Source organism: Podarcis liolepis (genome assembly GCF_965112155.1).
Source record: "Podarcis liolepis genome assembly, chromosome: 2".
In the NCBI taxonomy this organism is placed as follows: domain Eukaryota; kingdom Metazoa; phylum Chordata; class Lepidosauria; order Squamata; family Lacertidae; genus Podarcis; species Podarcis liolepis.
In genome coordinates this window covers 80,807,483-80,821,998 of record NC_139555.1, presented here as the reverse complement: position 1 = coordinate 80,821,998, position 14,516 = coordinate 80,807,483, and positions in this window count along the sequence as shown.

Sequence of the window (14,516 nt, the reverse complement as noted above, 5' to 3'; positions counted from 1 at the left end):
CAACATTAATAAGTCAAGAAGTAGAATGGAGAATCAAATTAATGAAGCAAAAATATTTTGAATCCGCAAATAAAACGGGGAGACTACTGGCGTGGCAATTAAGAAAAAGGGAAAAACAAAATGTGATCAACAAAATAAAATCAAAAGAGCAAATAGTAGAAGATCCCAATGAGATAAAGAAAAAGTTTCTTCAATTCTATGAAAATCTGTATAAAAAGGAAGATGAAGACATAGCTGAAATAGAAAAATATCTGGAAAGAAATGGAGGAGAACACTTGATGGATGAAGAAAAAAGTCAATTAAACAAACTAATAACAGCAGATGAGATCAAGGAGGCAATTAAGAAGATGAAACCGGGGAAGGCACCAGGTCCAGATGGTTTGTCATCAAAGTACTACAAAGTTTTAGAGGAGTATCTGGTCCCAATACTATGTGATGTAATGAACAATATTTTATGAGGAGGGAGGATACCTGATTCCTGGAAAGAGGCACACATTACATTAATACCTAAAGTAGACTCCGACAAATTGGATATAAGAAATTATAGACCGATATCACTTCTTAATAACGACTATAAAATCTTCGCAGAAATAATGGCGAATAGACTTAAGAAATACTTAATAAAATCTATCCATAAAGATCAAGCCGGATTCCTCCCTAACAGGCAACTAAAAGATAACGTAAGGAACATAATAAAGATTATTGAATATTTGGAATTCAAGAATGACATCCCTGCGGCAATAATTTTCATTGACGCCAAAAAGGCTTTTGACAATGTATCCTGGCGGTTTTTATTAAAATGTATGGAGAGGGTAGGGATAGAGGGCCCGTTCATGGAAGGCATAAAAGCGATCTACTCAAACCAAAGGGCTAAACTAATTATTAACAATAATCTAACTAATTCGTTTGTGATTTCGAAGGGTACAAGACAGGGGTGCCCTTTGTCCCCTCTTTTATTTATTATGGTGCTAGAAGTAATTACAAATGAAATAAGGAAAACACCAGAAATAAGAGGAATCAGAATTGGAACAAAAGAGTATAAATTAAAGGCCTACGCCAATGACTTAGTAATATTGCTAGAAGATCCAGTAAAAGGTATCGGTAAAGTCCTGGAGCTATTAGAAGAATTTGGAAAATTATCCGGCTTTAAGTTAAATAAATTTAAAACCAAGATGCTGACAAAGAACCTGGCTGAAGAAGCAAGAAGCCAGCTAGAGTTGAAAACGGGAATCAAGGTGGTGAAAAAGGTGAAATATTTGGGTATTTGGATCTCCACGAAAAACATAAACCTAGTAGAAGATAACTATATTAAGGCCTGGAGAGAGATAAAAAAAGATTTAGATACCTGGAGTAGGATAAAACTTTCCTGGTCAGGAAGAATGGCCGCAATTAAGATGAGTATTCTTCCAAGACTGCTGTTTTTATTCCAGAACATCCCGGTGATTAGAGGTACGACAATGTTTAAAGATTGGCAGAAAACCCTTTCCAGATTTATTTGGCAGGGTAAAAGAGCAAGAATTAAATTCAAATTACTTACAGATCGAAGAGATAGAGGAGGGTTCGCTGTCCCGAACTTGAAACTATATTATGAGGCCTCGTGCCTATGTTGGATTAAAAAATGGATCGTCTTGAAAAACACAGATTTGTTAGATTTAGAGGGATTTAACACCAGATTCGGTTGGCACGCATATCTGTGGCACAATAAAGAGAGGGTACACAAAGGCTTCTCCAACCATATCATCAGAGGAGCGTTGCTTGAGGTATGGGACAGAAATAAAAGACTTATAGAAAAAGACACCCCCTGGTGGTTATCACCAATTGACATTTTAACAATCAAAAAACTAAACATGGAAAGTGAAAGATGGGCTTATGAAGACCTCCTGATAAGATCAGATAAAGGATGGAAAATCAGAACATATGAAGACTTAAAGGATAACTTGGCAGGATGGCTACAATTTCACCAAATTAATGCCTTATGGAACGAACATAAAAAAACGGGATGAATGAGAAAAAGTCCAGATACCAGGTGGAAATATTGGAAGGTAATTCCAAACTCTTATCCAAAATGTATAACCAATTATTAGGTTGAGATACGAAGGACGAAGAGATAAAGGAAGTTATGGTCAAATGGGCTATAGATCTTGGATATAATCTAGAATATGACAGGTGGGTGAAACTTTGGAACAAGGACATGAAATTCACAGCATGTGCTGGACTCTGAGAAAATATGGAAAAAATGATGTACCGATGGTACATCACCCCTGTGAAATTGGAAAAAATGTATAAGACCAGAGACAAGACATGCTGGAAATGCAAAACCAAAGAGGGTAACTTCCACCATATGTGGTGGACTTGTGAAGAAGTTAAAAGGTTTGGGGGAATTATTTATGATGAATTTAAAAAAATAATAAATGAAATATACCTTCCCCAAAAAACCTGAAGCGTTCCTCCTGGGAATGGTCGGAGAGGAGATCAAGAAGGAAGACCAAACAATGTTCTAATACGCAATGGTAGCCGCCAGGATATTGCTAGCGCAAAATTGGAAAACACCTAATATCCCAACTGTTAGAGAATGGCAAATTAAATTATTATGCGAGTATATAGAATTAGCCAAGTTGACACAAAAAATTAGGCATCAAAAAAGTGTAAAATTTATTAACGACTGGAACAAATTCATAACATACATAGAAGCAAATTTAGGAAATATTAAAATCACAGTAGGTCTAACTTAAAGCCTGCGATGTGTTGATGTTGTAAAATTACACTGCAGAAAGATATTGTGGTTATATAGCCCAAAACCGAGATGGAGGGAAGTCAATCTGTGTTATGTCATGAATTGATGTTGGTTTGTTTTGCGTTTGTTTTTTCTTGCTGTATGTGTTGTTTTGTATTTTCCCCCCTTTTTTTCTCTTTTTTTCTTGTTGACCGTTTGTATGTTTTTTTGTTTATTTACTTTTCATGTTTTTGTTTTAAAAAGAACTCAATAAAAAGATTTTTTTAAAAAAGAACCTGAAAGGAGTACCACAGCATTTAGAATGTTTTGAAGCCACTCACTAAGTTGCCCTCAAAGTTTGCAGGATGCATTGTTCATTAAATGATTCTTACGGTGATGGAAAATCATGTCATTAGATACTAGGTAGAGATCATAACAATATATAAGAATTATTTTATTATGAATTTCCTTTTTGATAGTATATATATATATATATATATATGCAGGTTTTGGTGTCTTCGGGTGTCTTCCCGTGTAAGAGTTGGGGTGTCTAGGCGACGTTTCGACGAGGTCTCACTCGTCATCTTCAGGCTGGTGCTTTCGGCTTCTTGTTACTGGAACAGAGCAGGATCTCAGTGTTTGAGTTCCTATAAATACTGTTGAGGGGGTGTGGTGTATAGCCTTAAACGTTCTGGGCAGAGAGGAAGTTCCCAGGTTAGTGTGCCTTTTGTTCTTTTGTTCCTTAATTACTTGAGGGATATCTTGAGTGATTTCTTGAGTGATATTTCTTGAGTGAGCCAAACCATAGTGGCACCTCCGGATGCTGCACCCCCCTGCAATCCCTACACAGATCTGGCTGGCACAGGGCACAAAACCACAGCTCGCCCCTATACACGAAGCCAAGCCAGAGCACAACTAAGTGCAGTACAGCCATCTTCTCAGAAAAACTCTTCACAAGCTCAAGAGGTCAAGACACGAAAGCTTTAGCAACTAATCCACACCTAATGACCCACCTAAGTGGTACTCAGAATATCACTCAAGAAATCACTCAAGATATCCCTCAAGTAATTAAGGAACAAAAGAAGAAAAGGCACACTAACCTGGGAACTTCCTCTCTGCCCAGAACGTTTAAGGCTATACACCACACCCCCTCAACAGTATTTATAGGAACTCAAACACTGAGATCCTGCTCTGTTCCAGTAACAAGAAGCCGAAAGCACCAGCCTGAAGATGACGAGTGAGACCTCGTCGAAACGTCGCCTAGACACCCCAACTCTTACACGGGAAGACACCCGAAGACACCAAAACCTGCATTCCTGTACCCGTGAAAATCTACGAAAGCATATATATATATATATACACACACACACACACGAAATCTGTTCAGTATATTACCCTTTTACTGTCAAGCATTTGATGTGGTTTGTGGTTGCCGACATTAGTCTTCAAAGTGCCACAAGACTCTGGGAATAGATAGCAGTGATGTTACCTTATTTAATTCATATTATTTATGCACCCATAATCCTGCCAAGATACTGATACATACTGTTAGCATGCCTTTACCTGCTTTTACTAAATTCCATAATTAGCATTAATCAGCAGAGTCAAAACTTGTCAGGCCCAAATGTAAGTAGCTGCATATTCCTTGGACTAACATGAAGCAAAAAGAAAGTTTACCAGATAATGACTAGATGAAGAGATTATACATTTGCATTGCACTTTATAAAAGATCTTGAAAGCGATAGTAATCAAATTATGCATTTTCTTAAAAGCCTAGAAGGAATATTTTACACTGTTTATTCTAGGAATGAAACGTGTGGCTATAGCTGTACAACAACACTCTTCCTCCTTTTTAAAAAAATAAAAATAAAATGGGTTTTATTCAGTGATGCCTCTGTTCTAACAGAAAACACTGTTGTGCAAGCCGCAATGGTGAATTTTTGTGAGTCCTCCTACTCTAGTTGCCCCACAACAGACAAAACATTGCCGGAACACTCAAATTACATTCTTGAGTCCCTGAGGAAAGTTTCCACTGAAATATGTTTTTTTTATCATTTTCTTAAAATTCTCCTTATATTTTCCATACTATTTAAGAAGCCGGATGGGGCCCCTCCAGTCTCAAAAACTCCTATCAGCCGAAGCTAGCATGGCCCATGGTCAGGGGTTATGGGAGTTGTCATCTCTGGAAAAAGAGGGAAGGTTTAAAAAGAAGAGAGTATGTAGAGTATAACCAGGTGCTGAGTACAAGCATCCCTTGCTCTCAGCTTCTCACAGGCATCTGACCTGTTGCTGTTGATAACAGGATGTGGGACTCGGCAGACCTTGGTAGTAGCGGCCCAAGACATTTTGCTGCCAGAGGCAGAGCAGCAAATAGCACCAGTGGCGTAGGGATGGGGGATGCTTTGCCCCGGGTGTCATGCCTAAGGGGGTGATGACATTGCCCCCCATGGATTGCTGATGCAATGATCCTCCCAGGGGGTGGAGCGATCCGCCGCCTGGGAGGATTGCCCTGCCCTTGTGTGCATTGCTCTGGGGGCATGATCGCCTAGCTCCGCCACTGAGTAGCACCTTCCCCCACAAGTCAAGGTGGATAGTACCCAAGTCCCCTAGAGGCACTAGCAGTCATAAAAAAGATACAACAACTAACAACTTGCTCTCCTTTCATGACACCCAAAGGCAGATGCTTGAGGTGGCCATCTTGCTTTGCCTAATGGCATGGCTGGCCCTGCTGGAGTTCGACCTGATCTACTAAGGCAGTTCCTGCATCTTTACATTCTAAACCTCACTTAACAAAAACTGATAGATTTCGAATCAGTCTGGGTATATGTGGACATACTGCAAATGCAAATCTTGGGCTGTCGTTATAAAGGTGTATCTTGAAGCTGCACCCCATCCCAGAATAGGTTCAGTCATGCAAAGAGCATTGTGCGTCATAGATGTGTTTTTAAGTAATATAAGAGAGCTGGCTGGTTTTTCTGCTCTTACCAGCACAACATGCATGTTTTGACTTAATGGTAATCATCACCTTGACTGTGAGCGTCTTTTGTGTAGTACAATGGACCATAATTTCCATACAGTTTGCTGGCATTAGCAGAGAGCATATTCTGCACTTTCAGGCAGAAATACTCTTTCTGGGAATGCCATAAATCTGAAGGACAGCAGCTTGTGGCGATTTGGTTATGGCAAACAGGGAGAATGAAACAGAGAAATGGATTTTTTTGTGTGTGTAGTTTTTGTATGAGCACTATGGAATGTGTTCTACTCCTTTGCTACAGAGCAATATTCTTACGGTACCTCTTAAGTAAAAAGGAATTGCTTCTTACTCATGGTGTATCTATACACACCTCTTTTTTAATATTTAAGAAATGTGTATTTGTTTGCCAGTTTAGTATTTGTTTTGTACATTTATATCCCACCTGTTTACAAAATGACACTCTAGTTGGGCATTAACAACCACGTACCTTAAAGAAAGACAATACTGTTTTCAGTCTTGTGTCCAGTCCACATTGTCTCAGTGTTGTGTTTTTGTTGAATCGATAGCCCTTAAAAACACACACACAATACTTTGCAATATTTTCTACCTGAAATAATGAGCTGTTTCCTTCAAACAGGGCATCACAGACATTGCATGGAAAGTTGTGAGGTAGAGGGGGGTGCATGTGTGTGTGTGTCAGTACACACATGTGTGCAATGGACATCTAATTGCAATGTGCAGTATGTAGTTATTTATATAATGGGAACTTAAGTCATACAATTTGTGTTGTAATTAGTGGTCAGTGATACTAGTCCAACCTTCATTCCAGGATCATTTTGCAAACATTTTGTTTTAGTTCTTTTCTTTGAGGGATTTTGTTTCCCATGCCAGTTTTTTTAAATGTAATTTTTGTCAGTTGTATACTCTCCTGCTCATTCAGCTTCTGCCTAGAAACACAGTTAAAATTGTTGAATTGAATAGTAGAGGGGGCAGGCACCTACACTATATTCCACTGTTAATATGATTTATTCTTTTTGTTTTGTTTTAAGATTTAAAAAATGATTTGGGGGCTGAGCATTCTCTCACTATATGTCTCCTGTGCAGAAGTTCACATCTTCTCTCATTTTTGTAAGCTGTGTCTGTCTGTGCGTGGACAGGAATATTCTTGTTAGTGGGAGGAGGAGGAGGAGGAGGAGGAGGAAGAAGAAGAAGAAGAAGAAGAAGAAGGTGATTATTAAAATAATTCAAAATCCCAGAGTTCAGTTGGCCGTAGAACTTAAAAATGAATACTTTAAAAGTAACTCTTGCTTTTCATATCACATTCTCAGCCCACTTCACGTGTCAATCCCAGGAAGGAGCATAATGGGTCAAAAAGCCTGCCTGGTGTTTGCCTGGCTTCTCAGACCTGACCCAAGGTTTAGAACTTTCCAGAGGAAGGTCTGTGTGCGTAGACCTCTCCATACAACAGGTTTCTGTGCAAGTTTGGACCTGGATCATGTTGGGTTCTGCATGTGATGCACACAATTCACGCATGAAGGGAGCTCTAGTTACAGTTAAGTTGATGTTGCTGGTAAGAGCCAAGGGATGATTAATGCGAGCACAGAAGCGAGTGATTCTGGAAACAGTAGCAGACAAAAGGAAAAGAACCATTTGAAAAATTGTAGACAGGAAGAGAACACTACTGGAGACAAAAGGATTCCAAAGATAACGTAAGCTATATATATTTGCTTCACATGCACAGCAGTAGACTCTACAGTCTGAATAAAACTAATGAACGCAAGAAAAACTCAGTCCTGCTGTTAACAACTTTTTCATTTCTCTTCCATTTTCCTTTTTCACTCTCATGCGCTGTCTATCTCCAGGTGATTTTTGAAAGCGTTCCTTTCATTCAGAAAGGAGCCCTTGAAATCTGCAACTATTTGCTGGTGAGTTCTGAGCTGTCAATGGCACGTAAAATACTACAGGAAAATACATCAGTCAGCCATCAGGAGCAATGTACTCTCCCAATGAAAATATCTATGTCTTTTCTTGAAATCCTCCAGCCGGGAGCTTTGAGCCTATGAAATTTTCTGCTGTACATTTCTCCCTCTGCATCAGCTGCTGAATAAATGGCTTCTGAGGAACAATTCTGCTTATTATTTATAATTTAAAAATAACAACAATATGCTTTCCTTTCCCTTCCTTCCTTCCTTCCTTCCTTCCCTCCCTACCCTATTGTGTCTGTCAAGTTTATATTGTGAGCCTGTGGGCAAGGAACAGACTTTGTAAAACAAATTGTGTACACCACCTAGTAATTATTGGTGATTGAATAAATAAGATTATGATGGTGGCAAGGATGGTAATAAAGGCAAGGTGGAAGGTCTGTGGCCCAGTGGCAGAGCTCATGCTCTGTATACAAGAGGTCCCAGGTTTAATCCACTCTTAATTCCTTCTAACGTTAAACTTGTTAGGGAATGTTATCAGTTTGAAGTCCATGAGATAGAACACTGGACCATTTTTGGAAAGGAGTTAAAAATATGTGCTAATATCTGAAATACAGCAGGGCACTGAAAGTTAGATGCTTTCATTGTCTGTTAAAAATGCATTTATTCATCCAGGCATTTTCTGGCCACTGATACTCAGCTGTAGATATTTCTCTGTATTTGGATATTGTGTCTTGTTTTAATGTAGTCTTACGGGTTTTTTTTGTTTGTTTTTTACATTGAAAGCAGTCACAAAGCATGCTGTTCAGCAAATCACCCACAGTTCCAAGTCTGAGGTAACTCTTCTTAGCAAAACCAGGACCTCCACAGACTGGGTTAAGTTTCAGGCCTAATGAGCTCATTCCCTGTGGGTCTTCCTCCATGAAATTAGTTGCTGAAAGTCCCTGCCTCTCCACAGCTGTCTAAGTCACCTCCTCTCCAGAGCATTTCCCAAGCAATCGGAGACTGTACCTGCATACAGTTTGTCACTGCTCTGTCCATTTCAGCCCTCTTCTGGTTCTGGGAGATGGGAGGGGGAGCTTGTCGCACCAGGAGGGGGAGACACCCGTGACTCTGCACCAGCCTGACTCATCTCTGCCTCTTGGCCTCCCTCCTTCCATCCTCCTGCTTTAGCTTCTGCTTCCAATTCTGGACTTCTCTCTGCCACAGACTCTCCCAGCTCACTAAGCCTTGATACCTCCACAGCTCGTGACACCACCTCTTCCCAGTCTTCTCCCTCTGACCACTCATCATTGTCCCACCACCATTCCCTAGGCTCTGAGCCTCCTTCCCTTGATGGTTCTCCAGCTAGTTCCTCCTACTATTTGTCTGCATCCAACCAGTCCATGGCAATAGAGTACACCACCTTGGAATTTTCTTTTTAAAAAGTAAACATCATTTGAAAGTAATTTTGAATAAGTAAATGTCAGATTAGATGTAGCTTTATACTGATCTATTTTGTTACCACACTTGGAATACCACGTACAGTTCTGGTTCCTGGGAGCTCAAAAGAATGAAATCAGACTGGGTGTGCATTGTTTAGCAAAATAACCTTTCTAATTAACAGGATGACCTCTACTAATTCTGCCTTAATCTGATCAAGAAAGCTAGCAATAGGAAACAGTCTCCCTTTAAACAGCTGGAGAAAACCAAGACAGTATCTGTTTCACACCTCCTCCAAGCACCAAACAGGTTCACAGGCACCAAATAATGTCAGCCAGGAAGGTCCATTGCAATGCAAGGTTTCTATAAGGTGAAGGTCTGCTTTAAAGCTGCAGTCTAAGTAAACCCCACGGAATGCAATAGGACTGACTTCTGAATAGGCATGGTTAGGCTTGCACTGCCACCCAGGAATAATTAATCCCCTGTCGTGTGTGATGACCAAATGTGTATCAGTAACCTCACGAGGGCTTGGAATATAGACCATACATTTAAAGCACTCTGACACCACTTTAATAGCTATGATGAATCCTGGGAAGTGTAGTTTGTGAAGGGTGCTGCAAAAACTAGGTCTTTGGAGTCAGCACACATCACATGCTACAGTTCCCAAATTCAGCTGTGATGCTAGTATCCAGCTATTAGTTCAAATCTGAATTTGAAGCTTTTCAAAATAATTCTTAGAGAGCATGAATTTTCAGAAATAAATCATCTCGTACAGTTTCTCTCTCCGCTAAAAGTCAGAGGCAATACAAAGTAACCCATGCAAGGGAAGAAAATAAATACATAAATGAAGATTAGGAGCGGGATTTGGAAGGAAGGATAATTACCAGTCCCTGAGTGGTGCCTTAGCAGGCTTTAAACAAAGGGGCTGTGTGTAGCTCTAGGTGAACAGCTGAAGATTAAATATTTCCCTCCTCCTACACGCAACCATTCCATTCCTGCCTTGCCTGGATTTGCAGTTTCTTGCTGAGTGAGCACACCCAGTATCCAGTTTGCAATACACACTGGCAGATGGCATGCCAGACATCCCAGAATTTGGGCTCTGCTCATCTTCCCCCCTGTGTCTCTCCCCTCTGCAATGAGCCAAGACAAAGCTGTCAGCGAAAGATAGGCAGACCCCCTCCCCTCCCCATTTAGAGCTACTTTCTTGAAATTCAGTCAAACCAGTCTGCTCGGATTTTGGATTAAAATAACTTAATTCTCTGTCTGCTGCTATTTCAGCTTTTTTTTTTTTTTTTTGAAACATCCCATTTCTAGTACATATTGTTATATCTGTATTTACATACCACATTTCCCACAGTTAATACATGGTGTTCAACAGAGGAAAGCAAATTGCTCTGTTTATTTATGGCATTCATAGACAACATTAATGCAAGATTAGCACACATAAAATTATAATGTTACAATGTAACATTGTAATATAAATAGTACCACCAGTACAATGCAATATTAACAAATGGTGTTTTATATTGGGAGCCAGGGTGGGGCATTTATTAGAATGTTGTACTAGGACCTAGGAGGTTAGGGTTCAAATAATTCCCACTCCGCCATGAAGCTCAGTGCAATCCTATATGAATCTAGTCAAAAGTAACCCCCATTGAGTTCAGTTGTGCTTACTCGCAGTTAAGTGAGTGGATCTTTGCAGCCTAAGAGTGTGAAATGTAGGGTTGCCACCCATCCCTAGAAAAACGTGATCAGCCTTTCTTAAGGAGATCAGCCAAAGTTGTTGGGCTTTTGGGGGGAACATTTTGGTGGCAGCAGGAGTGGGGTGAACAGCGAGAGAGGTGGTTTGCATCTGGGGTGGGGAGAAAGAGTTTTTGTGTGGGCAGAGGCAGATGGGTTGGAGACAGAGACTCTGAGTCAAAGAGCAGGAGAGAGGGGGTTCGCATGGCCTTCCCAACCTGTCCTGTATTTTGCCTGACGTGTCGTTTATTTTGCCTGACAAAAGGTGGCAATCTAGAGAAATGTGACTTTGGCAGCCTTCCACCCCCCCCACCCCCCAAAATCCTACCGTTGCAACAAACTAACTGAACATCTTTAGGCAAGCCACATTTATTTATTATCTTCCTCAGCCTTCATCATATGCAATGCAAAAATAGTTCTACCATCAAAGGCTGTTGGAAGGCCTGATGATATAATGCACACAAACTCTGAATACAGTGGTACCTTGGGTTAAGAACTTAATTCATTCTGGACATCCGTTCTTAACCTGAAACTATTCTTAACCTGAGGTACCACTTTAGCTAATGGGGCCTCCTGCTGCTGCGCGATTTCTGTTCTCATCCTGAAGCAAAGTTCTTAACCCGAGGTACTATTTCTGGGTTAGCGGAGTCTGTAAGCGGAAACGTCTGTAACCTGAGGTACCACTGTATTTGAAATACACAATAGAAATGATGCTAAGCATGACTGTGTCTCTCATCATGACTTCCATAATGTAGTCAGTAGGTTAAAAGGGAAAAGTGGGCGGATTGCAGAGGCCAGCCATTTCCTGCCTAGCGGAGACAGAATTCCCAAAAGCAGTGTTAAGATAATTATGCCTTGATGCAGGTGTGGTGGTTCTGGACTTATGCCAGTCTGGACATAACTGTCATTACAAGCTTTTATTATGCTAATCACATAGCCTCATCCTCCCGCACGAGCTCTGTCCTTGGCAATCGGCCATTTCTGAAAAGCAACCAGATGTGCCTGTGAAATAGAGGCTCCTGCTTGCTGCTGAACATTGTCTGTCATGTTTTGGGATGATAGTACCATCAAAAGAGATTTTGGAAGGCAAATGCATATGTGAAAACACAGATTCACTGATCATCCATAGCAAAAAACCATTTTGTTCACATATGGAAATTCATCTTCTCTGTTCTTTGGAGGTTGGCTGGCTCTGATGTATGGATGCTTCTATAGCTTTCTGAAGTATAATACAGTGGTACCTCGGGTTACATACGCTTCAGGTTACATACACTTCAGACTCCGCTAACCCAGAAATAGTACCTCGGGTTAAGAACTTCGGGATGAGAACAGAAATCGTGCAGCAGCGGCACAGCGGCAGCAGGAGGCCCCATTAGCTAAAGTGGTGCTTCAGGTTAAGAACAGAACTCCAGAACGAATTAAGTACTTAACCCGAGATACCACTGTACCATACTGCTTAGTGCTCCAACACTCTGCATAAAAGTTTCTTGCTTACTTGCCTGACTGGTTGCACATCAGTGGGCATTCAGTGTGCCTATGCTGTTTACAGGGTTCATAGGAAATCACTGATGTACTGCATACCAAAATATTCTGCGAATTTTCTGGAAAGGCTTCTCTTCATAGGACTTTGGATTCTGGTTAACAAATAATGGAGAAATTTATATATATATATATATAAATGTCCAGTAGCACCTTAGAGACCAACTAAGTTTGTTCTTGTTACAAACTTTGCACACTTCTTCAGACCAACGTCAGACCAACATGGCTATCTACCTGAATCTAGAACAATGGAGAAATTGTTCACATTAAAGTCTGAACATCTGAATTATTGGAGAAAATAGAAGCAATATCTTGCATTTCAGAGAACATCTTGGGCTGTGCGTCCTGGAAGGCCTGCTCCCTGCCTTGCAGGCCTTTTACCTGCTAAATGCATGTTGGAATAGGCATGGAGCAGGGAGGAAGAGGCATACTTAAAAGTTATTATACTCAGTAGCCTGTAAACAAGGGCTATCTTCAGAAAGGCACAATCAAAAAATTGACATCTGCTGGTGTAACAAAACATGGGGCTTTTGATGCCCAGAGCAATGAATGTCATTACTTTTCTTCTGTCACATGGCAGAGCTTCTTATGTTAATTTGCTTAATACAGCTTCTGAGAATACTCGGAAGTTCTTTGTGTGCATGTACTGAATGGATGGAGGATGCTGTGAAACATTTTCTTCCCCAGCCTTTTCAAATAAAGCTGTGGTTCTTTCTGAACTAAATGAAGAGAGGCTGGAGTAGAGGCTGTGAGACAGAGGGAAGAACATGAAAGGAGAGAGAAAATAGATCAAAACATGATTGTCTCCACCAAATTTAGCAATGTTAGTAAATGGATGCCTCTTCAGTGCTTTGCTGGAACTGGGAATTTGGTTTCAACCACAGGCACTGCTCGCTCTTTCAAAGCCCTTGTTTGGATGCAACCCGAAGGGGAGATTTATTGCCTGGCTTGTCCCTGCATGAATGCACAAGTCAGGAGTCAGAATGCAATGTACCCACGGCTGTGCCAGTGCAACATGGAAAAACATGATGTTGTTTCCAGAGTTGCAGGCATATATGCCCCTGTTTTGGTGCAAGTAAGGCTTAATTTGTGCCAAGGCTACTGACACAACTCTTCATTGAGTGACAGGCAACAGCTCTGGTACATGATACATTCATACAAAAGATGACAGTCAGCACACAGTCTTCTGTTGTACCACCAAAGGAGCTGAACCCAGCTGGGTAATGCAGCTGTGGCTAGCTGTGTACTTGATGGCTTCCAGTGAATTTTATGGGACAAGATAATCAGCTTCAATGTAGGGCAGGTGAGAAGGGGCAGAACCCACCTCTTACCACAGAGATTGAAGTGGCTAGAGGAAGGTGCCTGAAGCATTCCTTTGCTTTCCACAATTGTGACTTACTACACCTTAGTATGGGGCGTGGGTGGGTTAAACCACAGAGCCTAGGGTTTGCTGATCAGAAGGTTGGTGGTTTGAATCCCTGCGACGGGGGGAGCTCCTGTTGCTCGGTCCCTGCTCCTGCCAACCTAGCAATTTGAAAGCATGTCAAAGTGCAAGTAGATAAATAGGTACCACTCCAGTGGGAAGGTAAATGGCGTTTCCGTGTGCTGCTCTGCTTTGCCAGAAGCAAGTTAGTCATGCTGGCCACATGACCCAGAAGCTGTACACCAGCTCCCTCAGCCAATAAAGAGAGATGAGCGCCGCAACCCCAAAGTCGGTCACGACTGGACCTAATGGTCAGGGGTCCCTTTACCTTTTTCCTTTACACCTTAGTATATTTCCTACTTGACTCATCAGCTTGAGAGTTACCATGCTGCAGTTTACACAAACTCCTTTAAGCTATTTGTTTTCAGTTAGAGGCAGAGTTAGGGGATCACCTTTACAGTTGCTTATCAACACAACAATTTTCAACCATGGTATTTCAACTTCTAATCATAAAGTGCAGGATTTGTTATAAATTTATGCTTTAATAAAGCCCGCTTTGGGGTATAAAACTGCAGCTGTAATCTCTGCAGCATATTTACTGCAGGGAAAGTAGGCTAGGTCCCAGATTGATCACGAAACTTGAAAGTGTCCCCCTTGACAGTAATGTTCTCTCTCTTTCTCTCTCCTACAATGTAGCTTCACTGAGTCAGTGGGAAATGAAGAGTTTAAATTGCAGATTAGAATCGAGAGGAATCAAGGAAACAGGAAGGAAGCAGAAGATGC